Source organism: Buteo buteo, chromosome 17, assembly GCF_964188355.1.
Source record: "Buteo buteo chromosome 17, bButBut1.hap1.1, whole genome shotgun sequence".
Taxonomy (NCBI): Eukaryota; Metazoa; Chordata; class Aves; order Accipitriformes; family Accipitridae; genus Buteo; species Buteo buteo.
This window is the reverse complement of record NC_134187.1, coordinates 3783666-3795893: the sequence shown is the minus strand read 5'-3', so window position 1 is coordinate 3795893 and position 12228 is coordinate 3783666. Positions and strand designations below refer to the sequence as shown.

General features: G+C 48.7%; 1 protein-coding gene across 3 annotated transcripts in view; it reads right to left on the bottom strand.

The window, feature by feature from the left end:
* Window positions 1–12228, bottom strand: part of GATA4 (GATA binding protein 4) — a 30349-nt gene that overhangs the window by 15037 nt on the left and 3084 nt on the right. The gene's annotated exons all lie outside the window — the stretch shown is intronic.

The following is a 12228-nucleotide window of genomic DNA, read 5'->3' as shown; positions in this document are numbered from 1 at the left end:
GGGACGCAGGGGTCTGATAGGGAAAAAGCATTCTTGGATATGGCCCTTCAAGGCTCTTAGTCATTGGGAGTGGTCCTTCACATCCACCGCCAGGTCCGCAGACATCAACTGGTTCGGACAATGCAGGGCTCAACAAGAAAGCAGATCTGAGCACCGCCAGCCAGCCCACACCTACAGGCGCTTTTTCCAGCATGGCTAGGACATGACAGCATCTCTGACCAAGGACACGACCCACCCAAAGTCTGAGTACTTCTTCTTTCCCAACCAGGAGAGTCAGATACCCTCTTGCAATCAAGTCAGCTGGAGATCAGAAGGAGGTTGCCCAGGGCTTTGAGTCTGAAGAGCGGCTTGAACTGCCTTCTCTGGGTTTTTCCACCATCTCTGCAAACCCCAACTCTGACAGCCTGACAGTATGTCCCTTCCTAGATCCAGACCTTCTGGGTTTGTTCAGGCTTTTCTTTAACAACCCTAAATCTGTTAACCTTGGAGAGATCATCCTGAACACGTAAACCTGCTGGGTCAGGACCCAAGAGAATACCTCCGATCGATAGATTTTGAATCCTTCAGTTCAGAGCCAGCAACCAGTTTATAAATTTCTGTTCCCAAACCAGCCCCTAGAAGGGGACAAAGAGCCCTCCCTACGCTGGTTTGGGTCAGACCCTGCTGCATGAGAAACAGCAACGAGGTTGTCTACCTTCTGCCCTCCAGCCCTCTCCTGCCTTCACCCCCTTTGGGTGAAGAGGAATGGAAAGAGACTTCCATTAATACAGCACTGGAGTTTTGTTTACAGCTGGAGGGATATCTGATATCAACATTTCCCCCTGCAGAAGTGTCTTCTCAATGCAGTGAAGCAACTCAGCAAAAGAGAAGCTGTCCTTCAAACACAGCCAGGCACTTAGGGGCTCTAAACAGACCCTGAGAGCAGTTTTCCCCACAGAGAAGCGGTTTCCTAAAACAATTTGTTATGATAAGGGGTGAGAGCCATGATCCTGTGTATACATGAATCCCACATGGACTCTCAGGGGCACTCGCAGCTGAGGCAAAGGACATTGGCCCCTCGGACATATGGACACCCTGGGATCCCACCCAAGACACCCTCACCTTCTGCTTCAAGGGACAGCCATGACAGCATGGCAGGGGGAAACAGGATTTACCATTCCCAGCTGCTCAGGATGGTTTGTCCCAAATCCCAAGATTGTTTCCATTAAAAAGTGTCAGTGTGGAAGTCCTTCCTACACTTCAAGCCTTTAGGAGTCCTTTTAATAAGCGTTTTCCTGCAGCTAGCGAAGCTGAAAGTTACATCTTCTATTTCTTTTGGATGGGTTGAGATGCTTCCATGAATTGCATGACTCCAGAAGCTGAAGTTTCAAGGAGAAAAACCCACCAAAAGGTTTCTGGTCAGATTACAGCAGTTCAAAGTGCTGGTTGATCCAGCACGGTGGCAGAGCAGGGCTGAACTGGAAAGGAAGACAGCAGCGAAAAAGAAGGAGAAACAAAAGTAGAAGGGGCAGGGAGTGACTGTAAATAAAAGAGTCCAAATTTATGCATGGGAGAGAGCTGCAGCCAAAAGAAAGCTGTCAGTGAGCCTTTCCTTTTTTCAACGGAGGCATCATCACCTTGACACACAGACTGGCATCAGAAAGCCCATGTGCATTATCTTGCCCTTCAGCTAACGGATCCAAGGATGTTTCTGTAAAAACAGGTTCTGCCCATTGGCTTTTTTCTCCCTCCCACTTCTCTGCCTGTTTCCTCTCTGAGAGAATTGGGGGGAAATTCATCCAGGGCCCCACTATTTTACAGGCTGCTGGGACCTGTATGGGAGAGCAGGACAGTGCCTGGTTTAGTACCTATCACTGGGTTGGTTACTGGTGGGAATGTGGCTCCCTACTCTCCTCTGATGTGGATTAACAGAAGACATCACCTGTGTGATTCTGATTGTGTGATTCCTGCTGATCTGCGGGAAATGGATAGGCAGGTAAATTCCCTATGCTTAGCCAGAAACACTGTTTCAAGAAAAATGCATCATTGTGCAGCTTCATAGAAATGGCTCAGTGCTGTCCCAGAATGTTTTAGGGGTTATCATCTGACACGTCTACGGTGGAGAAAATGGCTGGTTACTCAGCTGGCTGCCTAGACCAAACAGCTTTCCCCCTGCAAACCTAAAGACCCTCCTTACTGCTTAGGAAACATTCAACCTACAGTCTGGCTGAGGCACATACTGCTTTCAAAAAGGCAAAGAAATCCATTTTTCCCTTGCTTCGTGAAGCACCACAGCGAGACTGTTCCTGTGCAACCCTTCCCAGCCAAATGTTTCATGTCAAGGCAAAAGGAACATCGTGTCCCTCCCCTGCAAAGCTCGCTCCTCTGCCTGCAGCAAGCCAAGGTCTGTGGCACACACCATTGCCAACAGCCAAGAATACTCCTTTCTGTCATGGATATGTTTTCCCCGGTTTGAAGGACAGTGAAGGTGGAAGCAGCCAAGGGACCAGCTGAGATCATGTGCAAGAGGGACACGATGGGAAGGTTGGTCAAATCCTGGGCCTGGATTTGAGTTCAGTCTTGGCTCTGCAATAGGGCTTCCCTTGAGCAAGGCTTTTCATCTCCTTGCGATAGCGTTCTTTCCCCATGAGAAGGAGCAAAGGCTCTTCCCTGCCTCACTGGAGGGGGGCAACGACAACTTTCAAAGGCCACAGTCATAGATGTGGAGGCAAGCAGTGGATGGAAGAAGGGTGGGTGGAAGAGGACTGGATTCCTCTAAAGCAGACACAGACAAACTGCCTGTTTTGGGAAGGGGTAGGAGATGGTCCTGAGGGACTGGCCAACCTGGTTGCTTGGAAAAGCACTGACAGCTCTCCAGCACACCAGAACCACCAGACCCCAAACCGTCAAGCCCAATGGTTGTACCAGAGCTGAGCGGAGAGACTTGCTGACCCCACACACTGAAGTACCATATCCCACATCCAAAAGGTACAGTCTGCTGTAAAGGAGACAGGCATGCAAACATTCCCAAGGATGTAGGGTGGCCTTGGTCGGAGCACTTGCTGGCCACCCCTTTGATAGCAACCTGGTGTCCGACAGCAACTTCTGCTGACTGTCAAGTTGTGCATGACTGAACTCCAAGGTCTGCTTTCTTTTGCTGGGATGCATGCCTGATCCCACCCACCAAGGTGACCTCCACTTTCTTACTCCTACTTACAATTCTTACACTTGTAAATATCTGAGGCTCTTCTCATAAACAGGAGATTCCTCTGCTTATCAACTGTCCAAATATTTTTTAGCAAATCTTAGATTAGCATGGAGAACCCAGGGAATGGCCAGGTTGGGGCCATCCACAGGTGCCTGGCAGGAGACACCTGGAAATGGTCTTTCTCTCTTTTGACAAAGGAAAAACAGCCACAGCGTTATCCTCCTTGAAATATGTCCCATTTCCAAATGGATGTGCCATAGAAGAGGCTCTTCTTTGATGACTGCAAGGAAAGGGTCACAGAATCACAGAAAGGTTTGTGTTGGAAGGAACCTTTGAAGACCATCTAGTGCAACCCCCAGATCATCTAGTCCACGATGCGTAAAAAAAAGTAGAGGATCAGGAAAGCTTGGGATTTGCAATGCCATGATTCCTCCTGGGCAGCTGTTTCCGAGTTGGGGCACAGGCAATGGATCACCTCCGACGTGTGCAGCCATGTCTGATGTACCTACCCACAGGGGACCACAAGCAGGTGTGCTGTGGAGACATGCCAAACTGCAGCTCCACGGCTGAGCCGTGAGAACTGGCCTTATGGCTACTGGGTAACTGGTGAACCAGGGCCAGTTACTGGGTAACTGGTGAACCCTGACCCTAAGCCCAGCTAGCAGAGTCTGACCATGTTCAGATGCTCCCGGACCCCAATCTATACTGGTCACATCCAAACCGCTTCCCGGGTCCTGCACCAGGAGATGCTTGGGTCAGGCTGAGATGGTCTGTGCTTGGACCATGCCAGGGGCCATGCTAACAATTGACGAGCATGGTCTGTTGGGTTCCCATGGCTGGCATCTGGCACTAGTTCGTCATCAAGCATGACACAGCCTTCACCTGCTCTTGGCCCCGCTCGGGCTCCTACAGAGCAGCTGATGAGCTGAAACTCCTTAAACCACGGGAACCCAATGGTTTGTGGTCATACGTCCTAGTGCAGCATCTGTCTGTCTGATGGTGACCATCGTGACTACCAGCACCCAGGTGGATCAAAGCCAGGGCCAGCTCTGGGCCCAGGGAAATTGGTGCTGTTTGGGATCATTACGAGGACATCAGCTAGCCAGGTATATGCAGACAACGGAGCAAACTCTTCTCAATAATGGGAGAAGGAACAAGGGGAAGCAGCACAAACCACAGGCTGGGCATTAGGAAAAGCATTTTCATTAGGAGGTGGGGGAATTTCCGTCCCTGGGCTTTTCCAAGCCTCATCCAGGTAAAGCCACAGCTGACCTCAGCCACTACTAGTGGTTGTCCTGCTCCAAGCAGGAGGCTGGGCGAGACATCTTCCAACATGCATTTCTACAACCCTGCAACTCCAGAAACTCAAAGGTTTAGGGTTTTTTCCCCAGACTGGTACAGATCAGAAGGAAAGGCATTTATCCAAGTCAAATGGGCAAAATCCTGCTTGTAGGAATACAATTAATTGTATTGTTATCATATGTGTGTGTGTTATACATGTGTATGTATATATGTACATATATATAAACGTATATATTTGTATATATACATATATACCACGTCCTTAAGAATGCTATTGTAGCAAGCTAGGAGTCATCGCTAATCAATTCTTTCTGGTTTTGCTATTAGAATTATTATTCTGTGGCTATATAGAACATAGCTACATAGAATTGTGTGTGTATATATATAGTTATATATACATGCACAAATATAACACACACAGACACACACATGCACATATATATATATATAAAAACTCACTTTATATATATACCATGTGTAGGAATATACAAAATATGTAGGGTACATACTGCTCCACATGTCTAAGCCCTCTCTGAGCGTGAAGGCACTAACCAATACTGAGGATCATGTGCATATCCAAACTCCGGCCCCAGTTTTCTTTAGCTCACTAATTTAGACACAGGCTCTGACTCCAATTCGGAGGTGTTACACTGATAAATCCCACTCAGAGGAGTTACACCAAAATAAGTTAGGCCAGATCCTGGCCTCTTTACGGGATGCCAGCCAGGAACAAACAAAAAGGTGTTTACTACAATTCATCACCTTATGGGGGACAGTCTGTCTAACCCCTGGCCCTTCTCTTTTCCTCGTTTATTAGTTATTCTGAATGTTAAGTCAACTCAGCCCCCGAGCGGGGCGGGAGGATGGAGCGATTCTCCCAGCCGCCGATAAAGCATCTGCAAAGGTCAGTTCGCACAGAAACTGCAGCCCAGGCCAATAAAACATCAGGTACCGAACTTATCAGGGCAACATATAACTTGCAGTTTTTCTAACTCAATTGATTGGACTTTTTATCTAAAATAACAGGCATTATAAGATAGGCGAAAGTCGAGATAAGGAAGAAAATTGAGTAGGTCTTGAATCAAGATCAGCTTGGGGACAGGTTCAAACTCCCACACCTGCCCCGGAGGAATCAATGAAAGTTTCTTGGCGTCGTCCGCTCGTTTTGAAATGCTGCTGAAGTTGAGTGAACTTTGAGACCGCGGCGTTTATTCTGTGATTATAATTAACCTGCTCACCCGTTGTTATTGATTTTGCGTGAAGGGAGGTGACAGAGTCTGACTGGGATGTTGGTTTAGGAATAGAAATGGTTGGGGAGGGCAGGCAGCGGGGCAGGCAGCTAGTCCTGCTGGAGCGAGACCCTTCCCTGGCTGGGGCCAAAGGGAAGAGGGTGCGAGGGGGACTTCACCCTCCTGCTTGTGGTCCTGCTTGTGCTGGGAGCTGGGAAAACCCCGGAGGCCACAGCTTCACACCCAGAGGGTCCGGGTAAATCACAGCGTCGATGATCTGCCCCATTGAAGCAAAGAAGGACCGAACATGGGAAGCCCCTGGGGAAAAGCCTATGGTCGTGCTGAGGATCCAGGGCATCCTCCCAGCCCAGGGCAGCGTGAGGAGGAGACATCCCTCCAAGCCAGCTGCCCCTCTCGTGCTCCACATCACCGAGGCACGTCCCAACTCCGTGTCATTCCCAGCAGCCAGTCGCCCCAACAGCCAGCCCCTGGGGCCAGCGCTCCCTTCCCAAAATAATCTCAGACATCTGGGGCCAAATATGTCATTCGGAGGAGTCCTGATGTCTGGGGCTCACCGCCTCACTGATTTTCTACAGCTCCAGCACTGCACGCCCTGAATATTAAATAAAGATGGCTCCCTGGCTTACAAACCCAAGAGCCTGACTTGGAAACTCATAGGAGTTCAAATAATAAATATTAGGTTATTTTGTTGCCTCTTCTAGAGTTTCTGCCCATAGGAATCAGGGTTTCCCAGCTTTTCTCTTGTCCAGAAAACCTGTTCCTTGCCTTTCTGCAAAACCAAAGCCTGACGTATGATAACATGACTCCAGAAGCTGGAACTTGAAGGAAAACCGAGGCACAACGGCTGGCAAGAGCCAGAGGCAGGCAGCTGAGAAGCAGGCAAGAGGGAGATGTCTCCCAAACTGTTTGGAGGTGTTTGCAGAGCCGAAGGAGACAGCCCATTCTCCCGGCCCTCGAGGCCAGAGGACAACCTGGAACTTGCTTAACTATTACAGACACAGCCAGAGAGCACTGTGCAAGCAGGAACTGTGAAAAAAAAAAGCAAGAATTGGCAAAATCTTGTTCCGAGGGAGTGGTGTCGTCTCCTTCTCCCCCACCCAGCTCCATCTCTGCCCCCAACCTCTTCTGCTGGGGTTGGGTTTTAACCTTTTAGGAGACCCTGATGGCAACAGGCACCCAGCCCTACCCCGGCACCCCGTAAACACACCGCGCTGTGGCTGGAAGCATCGACCGGAGGAAAACGGCTGAGCTTTGGGAAGAAGAGCAAGAGCAGGCAGCGGCGACCCACCACGGGACCTCTCCTGAAATGCTCCCCCGGCAGACACCGACCTAATTCCCAGGGATTAGGAAGAAACATTTCCAGGCAGTGATTTTGTTATCCCAGATGCAGAAGCGTCCAGTACCAGTCCCTGGTGGAGACGGGAGATCAGCCCCAGTGCATCCCTCATCCGGCTGCCCTCACCCCACCTCTGGTGAAAAACGTACTTTTCCTTGACTTTCCATGAATTATTTTTTTCCTCTTTCACAATCAAAATGAGTTTCTGAGTCTCTCCCAAGGCTGGCGTGAGCTGTTCGAGCCCAGCTGGCTCCGATATGGGAACCACCAGCTTTATGGGTCACTAAAAATAATTTTTTAAAAAAGCACAAATCCCTTCCCAAATCAAGCGGCCACTTGCCAGAAAGGAAAAAGAAAAGTCCCACTGACTTTTGGGGCTTCATCTCCCCAAGAAAACCTGTAGGTCTCCAAATAGTTTGCAGGGAACTGCATTTCTTCCCTATGGAAGCCTCTTTCCTGGGCCTGATTCTGCCCCAGCCCCAGGCAAACCTCCCTTTGCTTTAAAACAGGGATGGTTTCAGCTCTGAGCAAGGTGGCGGTTTTGGGGGGTTGGTTGTTTTTTTTTCACAGTGAATATGTTTACGGGGGGGCTGATCCTGCAAGCCTAGCCTGGGCGAAACAGCAGGATTGGTCTTAGAAAGACAGAGAAAACAGCAGAAAGACATGGGAAGGACCCAACTTTGCTCCTGCTCGAGCAAAGGCTGCATCCTACATTTAGGTGTTCACCTAATTAAGCAAAAACCCCCTCTGTGCCAGCAAACAATTAAGACAAAAATAATCACCTTGCACTTCTTGGAAAAGAAAAAATTATTTTCGCTTCCAGTTGACACTGCCCCAAACTTGGTTTTAAAATCTAGACCTTGCCAAAACCTGAAAGCTGAAATGTTTCAGCGCTGATGGCGGGGTCAGATCTATGTCCAGCTTGGAAAACCTCTGCCCAGATCTTCTTTCCTAGCAGACCCAGCGCCCGCCCGCCTGTGCTTTTTTGGGATGAGAAAATCCAGCTCCAGCTTATCATATTGAAAAAGAAATCACCACCGAGTGCCCCGAGTGTTTAAAAGGGTGCAATAGCAGGGGGAATGCTGCAAACTCAAGCATACCCTGCAGCAAGTGACCTTCAGAAAAACTGCAAGGGAAAAAAAAACCCCACATTTCTGCTGTACGAGACCTTACAACAGCAACGCTCAGTACGGCAGAAATGCAGGGGGGTTTCAAAAGAGCCTTTAATAACACTTGTACCAGCCGTTGCGAAGCCAATGATGATCGAATTATTTTCAAGCGCCGTCACGCACGTGTAAGCACCCAAGTATAAAGACCTCACTGCTCAGGCATGGCAGATAATTGGGTTTAATTTGTCATTACAGATGTATTTACAGCTTGGAGCGGTCACCATGACCGATGATGTGGGGAAATCTTGTAAGGGCCAGAGAGATTTTAATATTTTGCCGTAATGCTGGATGTTACCATAGACAGCTGCAAGGTTTTTGCCCCACAAAGGGGACCCACAAAGTTTTTTTCTTCCCCCCCAAAATAAAAAACCCTCAGTCCAACCTTATGATGAAATTTGCTTTTATAATTTGGGTTAATTTTGGAGGTAAGAGCACATTCTCACATATTTCCCTGGTTATTTAAGGAGCATTTCACACTCGCACACCAAAGGCGTATTTACACCTTCCTGCCAGACAGCAGCGCGAATTCGGAATCCATCGTCGAGGTGAATATTTGGCATTTCCAATCTCCTTTTTTTGCAATCCTACAGGCATAATTACACACATCCCCCCGCCAAAGCAAGCCGTACCTGTAACAACCCAACCTTGCCATTCCAACAACCCATTCCATGGGTTTTGGCAGCATAATCGCGTTATTCGGGGATCACACATCGCTCTAACATGGGGCTGGTGCAGCCGTCCCAGCAAAAAATCTGCATTTCTGCCTCTGCCCTCCCAGCATAAGCAAAACCGGCCGCTTTAAGCCCACGGTCTGACTTCTCAACACAGATCCCTGCCTGGCTTCGCAGGCAGCGGTGAGCCCCAAATGGGAGGCGGACGCTTCGTTAAGTCTTTTTATAATAGGGTTGCAAAAGCCTCGAAGGACCCGAGACGTTCAGCTGCATCCCCCCCACCTTCCACAGCCTTGTGCCCCCCGGGAGCATCACCGAGCAGGGGGAGATCCCCAAATATCCCATTTCTGCACCTCCTTTTCAGTAAGGAAATTGTAGGGAGGGAAGGACACGCCAGGCTGGGTGTGAATTTGGGAACAAAACCTCTGAAAGATGATATATTATATTTGCAACTCTTTTTCCCAGGCGTGAAAAGATCTGCGGGGCTTGAGGAGCAAAAATTTCGGCCCAGAGCTCCGTGCTGATGAGAAACAAAGTCTCTGCAGGTTTCGGGAGTACACTATCAATTTTTTTTAATTGAATTTTCCTTAAAATTGCATTTTTCCACCTCTATTTTAACAGCCCCTGCACACATCCTCCCCCAGCAGCAACAGGCTGCCAACCTCCAGGCACAAAAACATGCTCATCTCACTGCGCTGCTGCTTTTTCACCCAGTTTGGGATTTTATTTGCTTGTTGGTGCTTTATTGGTGGGGTTTTTTGAGGCATCCTTAATTTGTCAGAGTGAGATGGTTTGCCCGTTCAAAATACCCAGCTGTGTTTGGGATAACCATTTTGGGGAGCCCCTCTCTGCCTGCCGAGCGAAGGTTTCTCCATCATCCGAAGAGCACAGAGGCAGCAGAATTGGGCCCAATTTCCTTTAGTAAACACCTAATAAACCCTCATCTGTTTCCAAGGATTTTCCCTCCTCTCCCCCAAACGGATGGAAATAAATATGGAGAGAGCAAAATATAGGCTCTCTTAAAAAAAAAATTGCTGTTACTGTTACAGGGATAAAGACACATATAAGAGTGTGTGTGCAGAGGAGAAAAATATTTAATCCTGGCTTAATAAAGTCTTAAATTCAGTGCCACTATCCACTGCCATAAGTTTTACTGCTTTACAAAAATTCACAAGCATTTATAATGTACTATATACTACACCATGGATGTTCTATGCAACATATGCATTTGTATTTGGGAATAAAAGTGCAATTTTCAATTAAGGAATTGTATTATTATAAGGGCAATATAGTGCCTGTGATGGTGATATTTTTGCTATTATTGTTGCTTTATTTACAATTTAAAATATACTGTTTGAAGATTTGGGGGGGTAATAATCAGTTGCATGTCTGAGCTTGATCTTGCTCAAAGATTAGAAACCCTAATTCTGTGGGTTTCATCCCAAATCCCAGACTGAGCGGTGAAAATTAAATTAGGCAGGAGAGCAGAAGTGGCTTGAAACTCGCCGGCGGCGGCGGGGGCAGGGGGGAACAAAGCCCTGGGCCAGCCTTCCCCGCCGGCGGAGCCGAGGTGAGAAATGCAACCGCTTGCAAAACAGGGGATGTAGGGTCTCGTGAAAAATCCAGACACGTCCTGCGGTCCCGAACCTCCATCCTACAGCCCCATCCCTCCACTCTACAGCCCTGTCCCTCCATCCTATGGCCCCATCCCTCCATCCTACAGCCTTGTCCCTCCATCCTACAGCCCTGTCCCTCCATCCCACGGTCCCATCCCTCCGAGGGCAGGGATGCTGGGCTCCCCCATCGCCTTGGGGGGAGCAGCCACCTTGTCCTTAGGTGCGTGGGGAAGGTCAGGGGCTACTCGTAGGGCAGAGGGTTGTAACAAATGCCGGCGAGTCACTGGAAATGCCGGCCCTGGGGATGCTACAGGGCCAATCTCTTAGCATCCCTATGGGAAAGCTTAAGATCTGGTTCACAATCTCTCCCCCACCAGCAGTGGAGAAGGCATTTTCCAACCCAGCGTCTGCTCCAGGCTTTGATCTCGCCAGATGCTGCTGCTGCGTTCAAACGGTGCCTGATTCGGGGAACCCTGACTTCGACTACTCCAAACAAAAATGCAAAGCACCCATCAGAAATGCCCGCAGCCCCTCGCCCCGATTTACTCCCAACCACATCAACCTCCTCGAAGCCACAGCGAAAGAAAAACCCCGCGGCTTTTTCGTGAAAAGCAAAATTGCAGGGGGTGGGGATGGCGAAGCAGGATCTGGCCCTCCATGTCCATCCTGGAACCATCCAGGAGGCAGCAAGCGGCAACGGGCTGGATGAGTTTGGGATCCCGTGTCGGCCTCGATCCCCGCTCACCTCCGCCTGGCGAAGAGGGAAGGGGCAAGCTGCTAATTTTGGGACAGATTTCAAGAGGGTTTTGGCCCTGGCAGGGAGTTTTCCTGCAAGGGGACTTTACAGCGGGTCCTTTTCATGCCTCATTAAGTCGGGAATTCACTGTAACGCCATCCCAGGCAATGCCTGGAGCAAGTTCACGGCCTCGACCACAGAGTCTGATCCTGCCCTTCAGGGTAATGCAATCTTTTGCCAAACTTACCCTGAAAAGGCCAAATTTGGCATTTTGAACTCACACCGGGGAAAGTTTTTCAAATAGGCCCATGTCATTTATGCACCCATCCTTCCCACTTTGTACCACAGAGCTGCACTGGCAAGTTTTAACCCAGGCCAAAATTCCTCTTACTAGAAAAAAGCAATAAGATTTTTATTTCTTTTAGTAGATTTCTATCTAGAAATATCCACTAAAAGAAATAAAGAGCTTATTGCTTTTTCCATTTTCTATCACCTTTGTATACAGTTTCACTAAACTTCTTTCCCCGCTGCATTGCTTTACAGCAGGGAAAAAAATGCCATGCCCAATTGCATAGACTGCATATCTGTGTCTGCATGTCCAGCTACACCTGCATAGACTTGATCTGCATTATTAAAAAATTATAGTAATTAATATTCTAAAGATGCCAGAGGTGCTCTGCAATTAGCGCTATCCAAAGGTGACGGTTCGCCGGGAAGCAAAAGCACTGGAGGGAAATGAGAGCGCTGCAAAAATCCCTTGATTTAATAGAGCTTTGCACGAAGGATTTTGCTTCCACCCTGAGATTCCTCATTGTGCAGAGAATAAAAATACCTTTAGTGCTAAGGCAAGACAACAGAAGGAGTCTGCACTCCACCGTGCCAGGAACTGCTCAGAGCCTGAGCCAGGCTCAGACAGTTATTAAAGTGGGTCTGGGATGGGTGCAATCCACAACAGTGTTTC